We start from the raw sequence: 13736 nt of genomic DNA, 5'->3' as shown, positions 1-13736 counted from the left end.
AGAGAGATAGATAGGTACACAGTAGATATATAGATACATACACACACACACACACACACACACTCTTATAAATAAATATAAAAAACATTTTAAAATGTATTAAAGCCTGGACTGTGTTAGTAGGGCAGTGGATAGTGTCGGTAGTATTTTTATTTTTGCATTATTTTTCACAATTTTTTAGGGTGCTCTGTTGGGGGCATTGGTGAAATATTAGCAGGGGGAATCTGCACCACACAGGGTGATCCAGGGGTGTCATGCGGGGGGTGTGGACCGCACCAGGGTGTCCATCGGGGGTTGAAACCACCCTGGAGGGCCCAAGCAAGGTAGCTGCCTCTTTGCCTCCCTATTCGATCCTTCACTATGCGAGCGGCATCGCATTGCCGCATAGTGAAGGACTCACTTGCTCCTCCTCGAGTCCTGACTTTGCCTGCCCTTTGTGTACTCGCATTCCGTGACATCACGCGGAGGTGGAGTTACAGCAACGCTAGGGTGAACCCCGGGTCAGCGCAGCACGGTCTCCTCCAGCTTCAAGAATTACAGAGCGGCCTCACACTCCTTCCACGAAGAATCCGCCCTGAACCCTGAGTGGCTGAGCCCAGAACACTGCTGATCCTTGAGCCTCTGCCTGCTGAGCCTGTTTGAGGAACTGTAAGTATTCCCAGTAATTCACAAAATGTTCATTTTGAATTATATTATTTCCATATGATATTGTAATTTTAATTTTCCTAGTTATTAATGTCACTATTGCCATTACATTTAGTGTATGATTTACGAGTTACATTAGTAAAAAAAAACAAAAAAAAAAAAACATTGTTAACCACTTCTGGACCGGATTTGCCCCCTTAATAACCAGGCCATTTTTTGCGATTCAGCACTGCGTTACTTTAACGGAAAAGTGCTCGGTCATGTGACGCTGTACCCAAATAAAATTGATGTCCATTTTTTCCCACAAATAGAGCTTTCTTTTGGTGGTATTTACGGTAATCACCTGTGCATTTTTTGTCTTTTGTGCTATAAACAAAAAAATTGTGAGAATTCTGGGAAAAAAAAACTATAATGTTTCACTTTCTGCTATATAACATTCCAAATAAAAAAATTTAAAAAAACTATTTTTTTTTCATTATTTTAGGCAATTTGTATTCTGCTACATGTTTTTGGTAAAAAAAATCTCATTAAGAGTATATTGATTGGTTTGCGCAAAAGTGATCGTGTCTGCCAACTAGGGGAAAGGTTTAGGTCATTTTTCTTTATTTATTTTTTTCACTAGTAATGGCGGCGATCAGCGATTTTTAGCAGGACCGCGACATTGCGGCAGACAGATCGGACACCTAACTGACACTTTTGGGGGGGGGGACCAGTGACATTACTACAGTATTCAGTGCTAAAAACAGGCAGATACTGTACTAACGACACTGGCAGGGAAGGGGTAAACACCAGGGGCAATAAAACGGTTAAACGTGTCCCTAGGGGGTTCTTTCTAACTGTGTGGGGGATGGGCTTGAGGAATGAACACAGAGACCTGTGTTCCTAAATAGGAGAACACAGGGGCCCTGTGTTCATTGCTGACAGAACAGCGGTCTTCCATGTTTACAATGGCAGAACGCCGTTCTGTCTCCACGGGGAGTGATTACGGGTGCCCAGCGGCAATCGCCGCCGCCGGACCCGCAGATCAGTTTCCCCTGTGGCGAATGGGTGCTCGCGGTCCCACGAACAGACGTACGGTTACGTCATTTCATGGGAAAGACCCAACCTGCCGCAGTATATGTACTGCTGGTGGTCACCAAGTGGTTAAGGGGGTTGGGGTGACACCATGAGTTACTGCATCTGGTAAAAAAAACAACCCGGGTGACGCACCTGCCCCTGCACAAGCCTATGTGGCCATCAGAAGAGTATACAGTGGGTACGGAAAGTATTCAGACCCCCTTAAATTTTTCACTCTTTGTTATATTGCAGCCATTTGCTAAAATCATTTAGGTTCATTCTTCTTCCTCATGAATGTACACATAGCACCCCATACTGACAGAAAAACACAGAATTGTTGACATTGTTGCAGATTTATTAAAAAAGAAAAACTGAAATATCACATGGTCCTAAGTATTCAGACCCTTTGCTGTGACACTCATATATTTAACTCAGGTGCTTTCCATTTCTTCTGATCATTCTGATCATCCTTGAGATGGTTCTACACCTTCATTTGAGTCCAGCTGTGTTTGATTATACTGATTGGACTTGATTAGGAAAGCCACACACCTGTCTATATAAGACCTTCCAGATCACAATGCATGTCAGAGCAAATGAGAATCATGAGGTCAAAGGAACTACCTGAAGAGCTCAGAGACAGAATTGTGGCAAAGCACAGATCTGGCCAAGGTTACAAAAAGATTTCTGCTGCACTTAAGGTTCCTAAGAGCACAGTGGCCTCCATAATCCTCAAATGGAAGACGTTTGGGATGACCAGAACCCTTCCTAGAGCTGGCCGTCCGGCCAAACTGAGCTATCGGGGGAGAAGAGCCTTGGTGAGAGAGGTCAAGAAGAACCCAAAGATCACTGTGGCTGAGCTCCAGAGATGCAGTCAGGAGATCGGAGAAAGTTGTAGAAAGTCAACCATCACTGCAGCCCTCCACCAGTCGGGGCTTTATGGCAGAGTGGCCCGACGGAAGCCTCTCCTCAGTGTAAGACACATGAAAGCCCGCATGGAGTTTGCTAAAAAACACCTGAAGGACTCCAAGATGGTGAGAAATAAGATTCTCTGGTCTGATGAGACCAAAATAGAACTTTTTGGCCTTAATTCTAAGCGGTATGTGTGGAGAAAACCAGGCACTGCTCATCACCTGTCCAATACAGTCCCAACAGTGAAGCATGGTGGTGGCAGCATCATGCTGTGGGGGTGTTTTTCAGCTGCAGGGACAGGACGACTGGTTGCAATCGAGGGAAAGATGAATGCGGCCAAGTACAGGGATATCCTGGACAAAAACCTTCTCCAGAGTGCTCTGGACCTCAGACTGGGCCGAAGGTTTACCTTCCAACAAGACAATGACCCTAAGCACACAGCTAAAATAACAAAGGAGTGGCTTCACAACAACTCCGTGACTGTTCTTGAATGGCCCAGCCAGAGCCCTGACTTAAACCCAATTGAGCATCTCTGGAGAGACCTAAAAATGGCTGTCCACCAACGTTTACCATCCAACCTGACAGAACTGGAGAGGATCTGCAAGGAGGAATGGCAGAGGATCCCCAAATCCAGGTGTGAAAGACTTGTTGCATCTTTCCCAAAAAGACTCCTGGCTGTATTAGATCAAAAGGGGGCTTCTACTAAATACTGAGCAAAGGGTCTGAATACTTAGGACCATGTGATATTTCAGTTTTTCTTTTTTAATAAATCTGCAACAATGTCAACAATTCTGTGTTTTTCTGTCAGTATGGGGTGCTATGTGTACATTCATGAGGAAGAAGAATGAACTTAAATGATTTTAGCAAATGGCTGCAATATAACAAAGAGTGAAAAATTTAAGGGGGTCTGAATACTTTCCGTACCCACTGTAGATCAGGCATTTGTGATCCCACAGGCAAATGGGAAGATGTTACTCCCCCATCATGAATTGGAAGACAATTGGGGACTCGACCCAACAGAAAAGGAGTGAGGGGTGGGTTGGAGAGGAGAAGGAAAGGTAGAGGGGACCAAGTGGGGTGATTTCCATACTGCATGGTAAGGCCTCTGATTGCCCTACTGCAGTTTGTGATTTAATATTATTAAAAAATTACCTCAATTACCTCGTCTGAAGCCACTGTAATTTTAAAACTGTTAAAAAATGTAGTGGCAATCTGGAGATATTCTGGACATAGTTGGTGTACAGAACGCCCCCAGAAATGTTATTTGCTATTAGTGTGATTGTCTCACTGATTTTCTCAGAGGGCTGCACTAAGATTCAATTTAGATTTTAGGCATCCCCTGTAACAGGAATGCCATTTATTGTGAGATACCAAGGGTTAATCATTTGTAAAGGAATGCAGACACTGCAGCTTTCATCAGAACACTGAGGCTAGGTTCACACTGGTGTTATGTGATGTAGTGTGAATTTGATGTGTTTGTTTGTCCTGTGAGAGGTGCAAGTTTACCTTGCAATTTGCGGTGGGCAGGTGGAAATTTGATGCAAATTTCAGGAGTTTTGGACACAGCTGCAATTGTTGTTCTGACCAATGGAATTCCTGCTGTCATATACAGTATAGTGTATATGTGGCCTTTGTCTGACAAGCCTGATCAGCTCTTCATTGTCCACTGTTCACTTCTTTTAGAGTGACCACATGGAGTTGGACAGGAAAGTGAGGAGGGGTGTAATGTGATAGGAAGTGTGAAGGAATGGCTGAGAGGGAGAAAAAGAAAATTAGAGATGTGAACAGAGGGCTGTGAGTTTAATGCGAGAACAGTTGAAGTCTAAGGCCCCTTTCACACACGGTAGTGGACTCCGTTTTTCTCAGCGGGGTATCGATCCGACAGGCAGATGGCAGCTCTGTCTCTGCCCTGTGTGCGGAGACAGATCTGTCAGGTCCCCATTTTTCTCTATGGGGGAATCGGATGAGAACGGACCGTCTGTCCGTTCTCATCCAATCTGATCCGCCAGACGGATGGAAAATAGGGTTTCCATCCATCCGGATTTGACGGACATGTCTCCGCTGACATCCGATGCCCCATAGAGATGCATGGGGCACCCGTTCAGATCCGCCTGAAAAATGGACAGGCTGATCTGAATGGTCCGCTTGTGTGAAAGGGGCCTTAGGAACAAAAATCAGCAACGCAACATAGAAATTTGCATTGCACTAAACCCACACAAGACCCTTTTTATTCTCGCAACAGATTTGCAAAACACATGGATGTGAACCAAGGTCATGGAATGCAAATGCTTTTCTTCCTAATCGCATCCAAACTGCACAAGATTCGCATCAGTGTGAATGGGGGCTAAGAAGTGCACCAGATGGTTCAAATAAATCCTTCCATTCAGGAATCAGTCTTGGAAAACAAATCTAGAGGCGTGGTTCACTAAACCTGGAGAATGCAAAATTTGGTGCAACCCTGCATATAAATCAATCAGCTTCCAGGATTTAGGCCCCTTTCACACATACGGTCCGTTCAGTTCATCAGTTCCGTCACATCAAAATGTATCAGCTTCCCCTCCGTTTTTCATCTAGTTTTTTTACATACACTATCAATGCAAAAATGGATGAAAAATGGACCGTTTGTCCGTTTACATCCGTTTTTTGTCCGATCCGTTTTTTGACGGATGAAAAATAGGGCATTCATCCGTTCAAATGATCATCCGTTGTCATCCATTTTTCCATAGAGATGCATTGATGTCCATTTTTCATCCATCAATGGATGGATGAAAAACAGGCAAACGGACCGTATGTGTGAAAGGGGCCTTATTGTGAAATCTGAGTGCTTCAGTTTTAGTAAATCTCCCTACCACCTTATTCATCAGAACAGAAAACGTTAAACAAAAGTGGAGTTACAAAATTAAATATAAAAATGAGAATTTGAGAACTCAATCCATACATTCTACATTGCTACAAAAAATCTCTGATAACAGTCCTGTAGGAAATCAGTTTATTCCTTTATTTTCATAATAATCCCTTTAATTCATTAACCTGTCTTTGATATGAGAAACAGTGGTCAGTCTCCAGTACCAAGGGATCAGTGCTCTTGCCCCCAGATATAATTTCTTAGGGAAGGTTCACACTTGTGTGGGGAGCTGCATTTTTTTGCAGAAGAACAGCGGTTTTCTATGTACTCGGTTCACACTTCAACATAGCTGTCAGCAGATGTGATGCAAAAAAAAAATGCAACATTTCAGCATTCATCTGTACTGCTCTAAAAGCAGTTGAACGCCACAAAAATGCACAGTAAACCAACACAGCAGGAAGTAAAGAACAAAAAAAATTACATTTGCTCTGTGCAGTGATGGCTTCCTGAAAGCTAACATGAAAAAAAAGCTCAGGTAATGGAACACAGTTTTTAAATTCTTGTCAGGAGTGCCTGGTATTAATTACTTAAGCAAATGTGGAACAAGAACTTTTAAGCATGAACATGGAGAAATGCCCATCTTTAGTAAGACCATCGCTCTAATTATTCCTTCTTTAGCATGCTTCATTATTGTTAGGAAATGGAAGTTGACCTAAATTCCTAGCGTAACCAAGGTTAAGCAGCACCTAGATGTAATCTTTGGGTATGAACAATTGATGGCCAACAAAGATGGCACCTCTGATAAATCCCATCATAGATGGGAACCTTAGCAACAGTAAAGGCTCACCTTTACGTGAGAATGTTTCATTGTTTGCATTAGTCCTTACTACTGTTATTATCTCTTAAGGATTAAAATTGTACCAAAGAGGTCCTGTGTGTAGGCACCCTTTGAAACGTCGCTCTTTAAATCTTAAAATCGCAGATACTAACATCACTCTTTCTCCAGCTAACTGCTTACTTTTTTCACCAATTATTAATTTATCAATACCTCACACTAGACTAATTCACACTATCTCAGTAGCGATACAATGGATGATTGCCATACATTGGAAATCAAACTCTTTCCCGGTTTCACAACTTAAAACAAGAATAAATTCAATCTACATTATGGAAAGAATTTTTCATACCATTTACAACTCTATGAAATTTCACACTAATAAATGGGACCCATGGATCACACACTATTTTTCTAACTACTGTACTGGTGATTAACTATTCAAAACCCTTTCATTTGATACCATGTTTCCGGCCTAACGCTTAGTGTTATGGAATTTATCTTTACTAACAATGCTGCTCTGTAGCTATTTCCAGGAACTATATTTTGGATATCGTTGGGGGGTTTTTTGGTGCCTCAGGCCAATACGATCCCGCTGCGTTTGCAACAGGATGAAGGGAGCCATGCGCAGTAACGGTCAGCCACATCCATGTAGGTAAAATTTCTCTCAAATAATGGAATTTAGAAAGTACACTTGACATGAATAAAGATCTAAACTTATATATATATTATCTTCATAGATAAAAGTACAGAGTGACTCAACGCTTTGAAAAAGGCTCAGAGACAGCCGAAACGCGTCAGCAATAGGATCCTCCTAGGGGACAAATGTCCCTTTCAACATCTGTTGAAATCCTATCAAAATGTCACCTTTTTCACCATTGTCACTGATTCATATCTGAATCAACCTCTTTATTACTTCCTTCACACCGGGGTCTCTACCCCCAAGCACTTTGTTCACCTATATGTTTCTTTTCTACAATATCTGGATTTATATCTGTTGTAAATAAATTTTTGTTTATTTTAAATCAAACATCATTTATATTATATATATTATATAATTGTTTCTATATCTATGCACTTGCCCTTAAAGTCCCAATTCTTTTTGGCCTGAGGCACCAAAAAACACCCCAACAATACATACAGGGACGGTGGCAGCACCTACTTACCTTATCATTCTTCTAGCAGCTAAAGGAAAATTACCCCCCTCGCCTATATTTTGTATATCCTTGTTTTTATTTTGATATCAAATTCCCATATTGAACTGAGATGACTTGAAAATACTTAAGATTGTTAAAATTCTGTTTACTCTACGTGATACCATTATTTGTCATGTTAATGTACCAATTCTCTTTGTACCACCATTTTCTGTTTCCTTTCAATAAAAGTTTGTATACAAAAAAAGAAACGTCAATCTTTGAACAACAGGAAAATGTTCTTCTTTTCTGTTATTTTATGTTTTTACACATTTTATTTTCTGGTTTATATAAAACACCATAAATAGCACTGCTTGGCACCATAGGGCTCTGGTTATTGTCAGCTGTGAATAATATAAGTTACAACTCTTTATTAATATTCCTTGCCTAGGTATTGCTGATGTGAATAAGGATGTTTGACATAAAGCTGCTCACTACTGTAGGTTATGCAATTGCCATAATGTGCCATTTATTTTCGGTTTTTGTATGCTTTACTAAAATTTCAATAAAAATCCATTTAAATAAATAAACGCAGATAAATTCACAAAAAAAAAACGCAAGTGATTGCAAATGACTTTTTACCTGCATTTTTTATGCACACGTGTGAATTCGCCCTTATATACACATATTCTTAGTGTATTTCTAAAAGGGAACCAAGGCTTCAACAGAGTATACCCTGAAGAGTGAAATGAAAAGCTTGCAGCTATGGCAAAAACAATTACAATTTGTATAGTTGCTGCGTTTCCAATGTCCCAACTTGAACATAAAACACAAATGGTTTATTATTCTACAGGATTTATATAGCGTCAACAGTTTACACAGCGCTTTACAACATAAGGACAGACAGTACAAATTACAATACGATACAGGAGGAATCAGAGGGCCCTGCTCATTAGAGCTTACAATCTAAGAGGGAGGGTATGCAAATTAGCAACTGATGTGTACATGGACAGACATTTTTCAGTTAGTTATTAAGCACGTGGGCAGTAAAATATTTTGCCATATGGAAGGTACAGATTTTTTTTTTTTTCAACAAGCTGCACTATTGGGCCTCATTCACACAGGCGAACCTATCCATACATCTAAGTGAAGGGCTGCACTCAAACAGGTGTATGGCCAGGTACGCCCATGTGAATGAGATCATGTTTTGCTCTGTTTTCTAAAATGCATACTGTTTTGTGGTTTAATTTCTTTTTCGTTCATCGACGGACACAGTGCTCCATAAATCATAACTAGTGGGTTATATTGTCTCCTCCAGTAAGACTAGGCAATCCTCAGCTGGTATATAACCCCCCCGTTCTGCTCTAGGTTATCAGTTTTAATCTGTCTAGTCAGGAGTAAGGACCTAGGCTCCTGGTTGGGATCTCTGGTCCTAGCAATTTTCTCCTTCCTTACATCTTTTTGGTTTTTCTCTCGGGAAATCTACAATCAACTGCCGGGCTGGATAATCTAAATACAGTGGTCCCCCCCAGCCCAGCTGGCGAGCACCTGCAGACCGCAGCTATGCAGTGTGAGTCGATTGGCGCTCACCCTCGATCCTTTTCTGTGGCTGGGATCCTTACCTTTCTACAACAGGGCATTGATCAGAAGTTGGCCTTCAGTTCCATCAAGAACCAGGTGTCTGCCCTGGCAATCTTCTTTCAGTGACCCCCTAGCCACACACTCTTTAGTTCATACCTTCATTGAGGGGGTTTGACATGTGGCTCCACCTATACGGTCTCCCTTGCCTACGTTATCCCAGAAGGTGACATTCTCGGTGGCTATTACTTCAGCCTGCAGGGTATCGGAATTGGCAGCATTATCCTGTCACAGTCCCTATTTGGTGGTCCATAGGGATAAAGTGGTTCTTCGTCCCTGTCCAAAGTTGTCTGACTTCCATTTGAATGAGGACATTGTGTTGCCTTGTGTCCCAAGCCGGCTCTTCCCAAGGAATTAGCTTTGCATACCTTGGATGTGGTTTGTGCAGTTTAGGTGTATCTGGCATCTACTGAGTCCTTTCGGAGGTCAGACTCACTTTTTGTGGTTACGGACGGACCAAGAAAAGGGCTGGCTGCTTCTTCGGCTACCATCTCCAGATGGATCAGACAGATGGTGACTCACGCCTATTCCATTAAAGGTCAGGTTCCATGTTTCCCTGTCACGGCGCATTCTACTCGGGCACTGAGACCTTCTCGGGCCTTCCTTCATCAGGCATCCATATCTCAAGTTTGCTAGGCGGCCACTTGGTCGTCGGTGCATACCTTCACAAAATTCTATAAGGTAGAGACTTGGCATCTGCGGATGCTTCTTTTGGCCGCAAAGTTTTGTAGGCTGCAGTTTAAGAGGGGCTGTTCCCTCTTGAGGGGTGTTTTTCTTTAAACTTTTATTTTTTCAGACAATGCTCCTGTGACCCGGTTAAGGCTCCTGTGTCCTGGTTAAGGGCTCTTATTTTCCCTACCCCTCGTTTTACTTTTGGCGCTGCTTTTGGATGTCCCACCAGTTATGATTTAGGGAGTGCTGTGTCCATCGATGAATGAAAGAGAAAATGGGATTTTTGTACTTACCATGAAATCCATTTTGACGGACACCGCACCCACCCCTCTGTGGAGTTCTGATATTTCTAATACTGCTTGCTACTAAGCTGATTACCTAGAGCAGAGGTGGGGGATGGGTTATATACCAGCTGAGGACGGCCCATGGGGGTAGCCAGGTGTTTTTTGTTCTGCCTAGTCCTACTCATGGAGGAGGCATTATAACCCATTAGTTATGATTTATGGAGCGCTGTATCTGTCGAACTCAGAGAAATGGATTTTACGCTAAGTACAAAAATCCCATTATTTTTATTTAGCATTGATGTAATACAAATGCAGGTAGCATGCATTTGAGAAAAACTGTGTACTTAGAAAAGGAGGTAGTGCATACAAAAAGGTAGGTGTAACTCCAAATAGAAGTTAGTAAAGAATGAAAAATCTGTTTAAAGCAAGGTAGTATAGGATTCAAGACATTACTAATCAGTCAGCTACAATGAAACATCCCAATTTCTGCTGGACTAAGACAGGTTGTGTCCCATCAAAAGAAAAGGAGGGGAGAGTAGAGGGAAAGAAGATTTACTAAAGCTTCAAGGCCCATAGGCATAACCCTCTATTCACATTTGCCCGAGCGATCTAATGTGCAGGTAGCAGTCCGTTTTGGACTTCAGGTAGGTGCAGCAGGGGGCGGTGTGATGATTGCTTTATTGCATCACACAGCTCCCTTTATTTTTTTTGTGTGTGAACATTATGTGACGATCACAAAGTGACACTTCATTCATGTCACTGCACATGGATGTGCAGTGTGGTGTGCTGCGCATGCTGTGTGGTGGCATTTAAGCCCATCCAGAGAGGTGTGATATTGTGCAAACATGTTGCATAATATTGCACAGCTCTGGAACACAGAGAAACACTGCGTTCTGTTGAAAATCCATGAGGAAAAATGCAGGTAAATGCACAGAGTGAATAGGCACTAAAACTGCATTAAAATCAGGAGGAATGAGGTGTGCAAAACAAGGATATAAGGTCTCCAAGTATTCGCCCATAAGAATAATGTTCCTAGCGTAATTTTTTTGGTGTATTGGAGTAACTCTAGATTTGGTTTTGGCAATGGAAAAAGCAGGTGTTTTTTTGGCTATAGCCTAAAAAAAACAAAAAAACAAAACAGTACTGAAAGTGGTTCTAAAGGCAGAAGGTTTTTTTACCTTCATGAGCCACCAGTTTTGTGTCTTTTGGACACAGAGCAGCGGCTCAGGGCAAGCTGCTTTCTCTGGGGGCACTGCTCGAGGGGAAGGAGCCAGGACCGCCATCGGAGGGCCCAAAAAGAAGAAGAGGATCGGAGCTGCTCTGTGCAAAACCTCTGTACAGAGCAGGTAAGTATAACATGTTTGGTATTTAAATGACAAAGCTTTAATACCACTTTAATTGTACTAATATATATATATTTTGTATATCTTACTAGCCAGAGAAAGAGCTTTAGAACCTTATCAAAGCGGAGGAAATTTTAATGTATTGCTGTTAAGACACGTGTAATATTTTGCCCAACACAACGTTAGTCTCATACGCCCCTTGGGCCTATTCATACTTTGCATTGCATTAACACTTGTGTTGCACATTAATGTGTGTTCTATTAGGGATTATGGATCCGTACACTAGTGCAGACATCTGTGTTTACCCACCTAGAAGGTGGTCTGTGTAGCCAGCCTATTAAAATCATAACAGAATGTTGCGCTAATTCATATCAAACACAATATTATGAACTGTAGAACAAAAAAATGACAGTATCTTGAATAATTGTACACCATACAGAGTCCCAAGAAATGTGTTAAAATATCCATAAAGCCCAATGTGAAAAAATAATTAAAAAAAAAAGTGTCCAAAAGGAAAAAACCATAACCACGGCCACACACAGGGAATCTTGAGATCAAAAGTGTCTGATGATAGTAGTAACATCTCCACCAGCTATCACAAGTATGAGATTACCAGATGGAAATTAACTTCTAATTAAAGAGTAGCCAGACAGGCATTGGTACTATAATTTCACATAGTACCTGTAGGACAGGGACACCTCATAATGACCTTGTGGGAGAGGATGGTGAGAAAATGGTGCAAGGCTTTAGAAGAGAAAACAAGCTGGAGCAGGAGCTAGTCTGAGATAAATGTCTGCCTATCCCGAAGGTAAAATATTGGTTTTGGTTGGAGTTGGCCCTTAATAACATTTAAAAGTACACCTGTACTTACAGGGACATGCAGGCTGTCATTGCTGACCTACTTCAGAAAGTTCTAGTTACCTGTCTGTCTCTGGCTTCAATACTTCTAGTCACTGACCCAGAATAAACATTGGGTTCAGTCAGTAACCCAAAATACATGGAAGCCATTGGATTCATAAGAAAGCCAAGCCTGCATCTCTAGGAGACAGAGTAAGCAATGAGTCTACATGGTGTCCTTTAACAAATATATACCCTGTTCTACAGCAAATCCTTGAGATTATATAATGAATGTAACTGCACTCTGGAGGTACTTTACATATAAGTCATTGCATTTTTTGCAAGACCCAACAATTATTTTTATCCATGTGAAACACAGACATGCAGATTGGTCATATTACATTATAAACATATTTTCATAAATTAAGTAAAGTGTAAACCAAGACCAAATATAGGGGCAAATCCACGAAGGGTGTTAAAGACACCCTTTAGAATTCTGTTGATTGCTGCATTAAGATGGTCACAGACAGTTACATAAATGTGACAAAATATTCATAAATTCCAATGTGACAAAAAAATTATAAAAAAAAGTATCCAAAAGGAAAAAAAACATAACCACAGTCACACACAGGATTGAGATCAAAAGTGTCCGATGAAAGTGTCCAGTAATAATTACCTGTTTCTGTAATGTTACCAAAACTGGCCCAAATGCTTGTTTGAATTAGGCACAGGTAGTTCTAAGGAAAGCTACTGTCAGAAAAGTACCGTTAAGGCCTCATTACATTTCCCTGATAAGATCTGTGTCACATATCATATAACTGAAAAAAAATTGCTATAGACATCATGTTTTAGGAGGGAGAATATATTACACCTTGAATATAAATATGTATAAACAAATTTTAAAACATTCAGTTAACCTCCAATCATTTTGTTTTTGGTCAAATATTGGAATAATAGCGCCCTTAATTCATGTGCCCAGCACTAAGGTCAGAGTGCTCACACTGGACCTTCCTTTATCGGTGGGCTCCTTCCTTTGTCGATGGGCTCCCTTCCTCCCTAGCCACTGAGCTCATCACACTGATAGGCGCATGGCCGAGGAGCTCTGTAGTAGGGTGGACGGAGCCTGATGGGGAATGAAGAGATTAGCTCACCATCAGGTCCGCCTGGCTATTGATTGACAACACACAGCAGTGGTCAGTTAAATAGCCACTATTATGTCTACTAGCAGCCTTCAAATCAACCTACTGCCATGCAAAGTCAATCAAAAGTAAGGCAGATCTGATGGGGAACTAGTCTCTCAGTTCTCAATAAGGTATACCCCACACGGAGGCACAAGTAATTTCCCAAATATGGGCATTGCCAGGTTTGGGTGATGATATCACCTGTATGCCCAGCCCATTTATTCACATATAGCTTTCGGCTAGGGGATTTGGCACTGTGCAGAGAGTGGTCACATACATGATAATTTCCCAGTACAGACATGCCCCCCTCTGAGCATTGGCATATCCCTGTGCACCAGCTCAGAGCTAGTCTTTATTA

Source organism: Pelophylax lessonae, assembly GCF_965119305.1.
Source record: "Pelophylax lessonae genome assembly, chromosome: 4".
Lineage (NCBI taxonomy): Eukaryota > Metazoa > Chordata > Amphibia > Anura > Ranidae > Pelophylax > Pelophylax lessonae.
The sequence above is the reverse complement of the archived record's forward strand: the minus strand, read 5'-3'. Positions refer to the sequence as shown.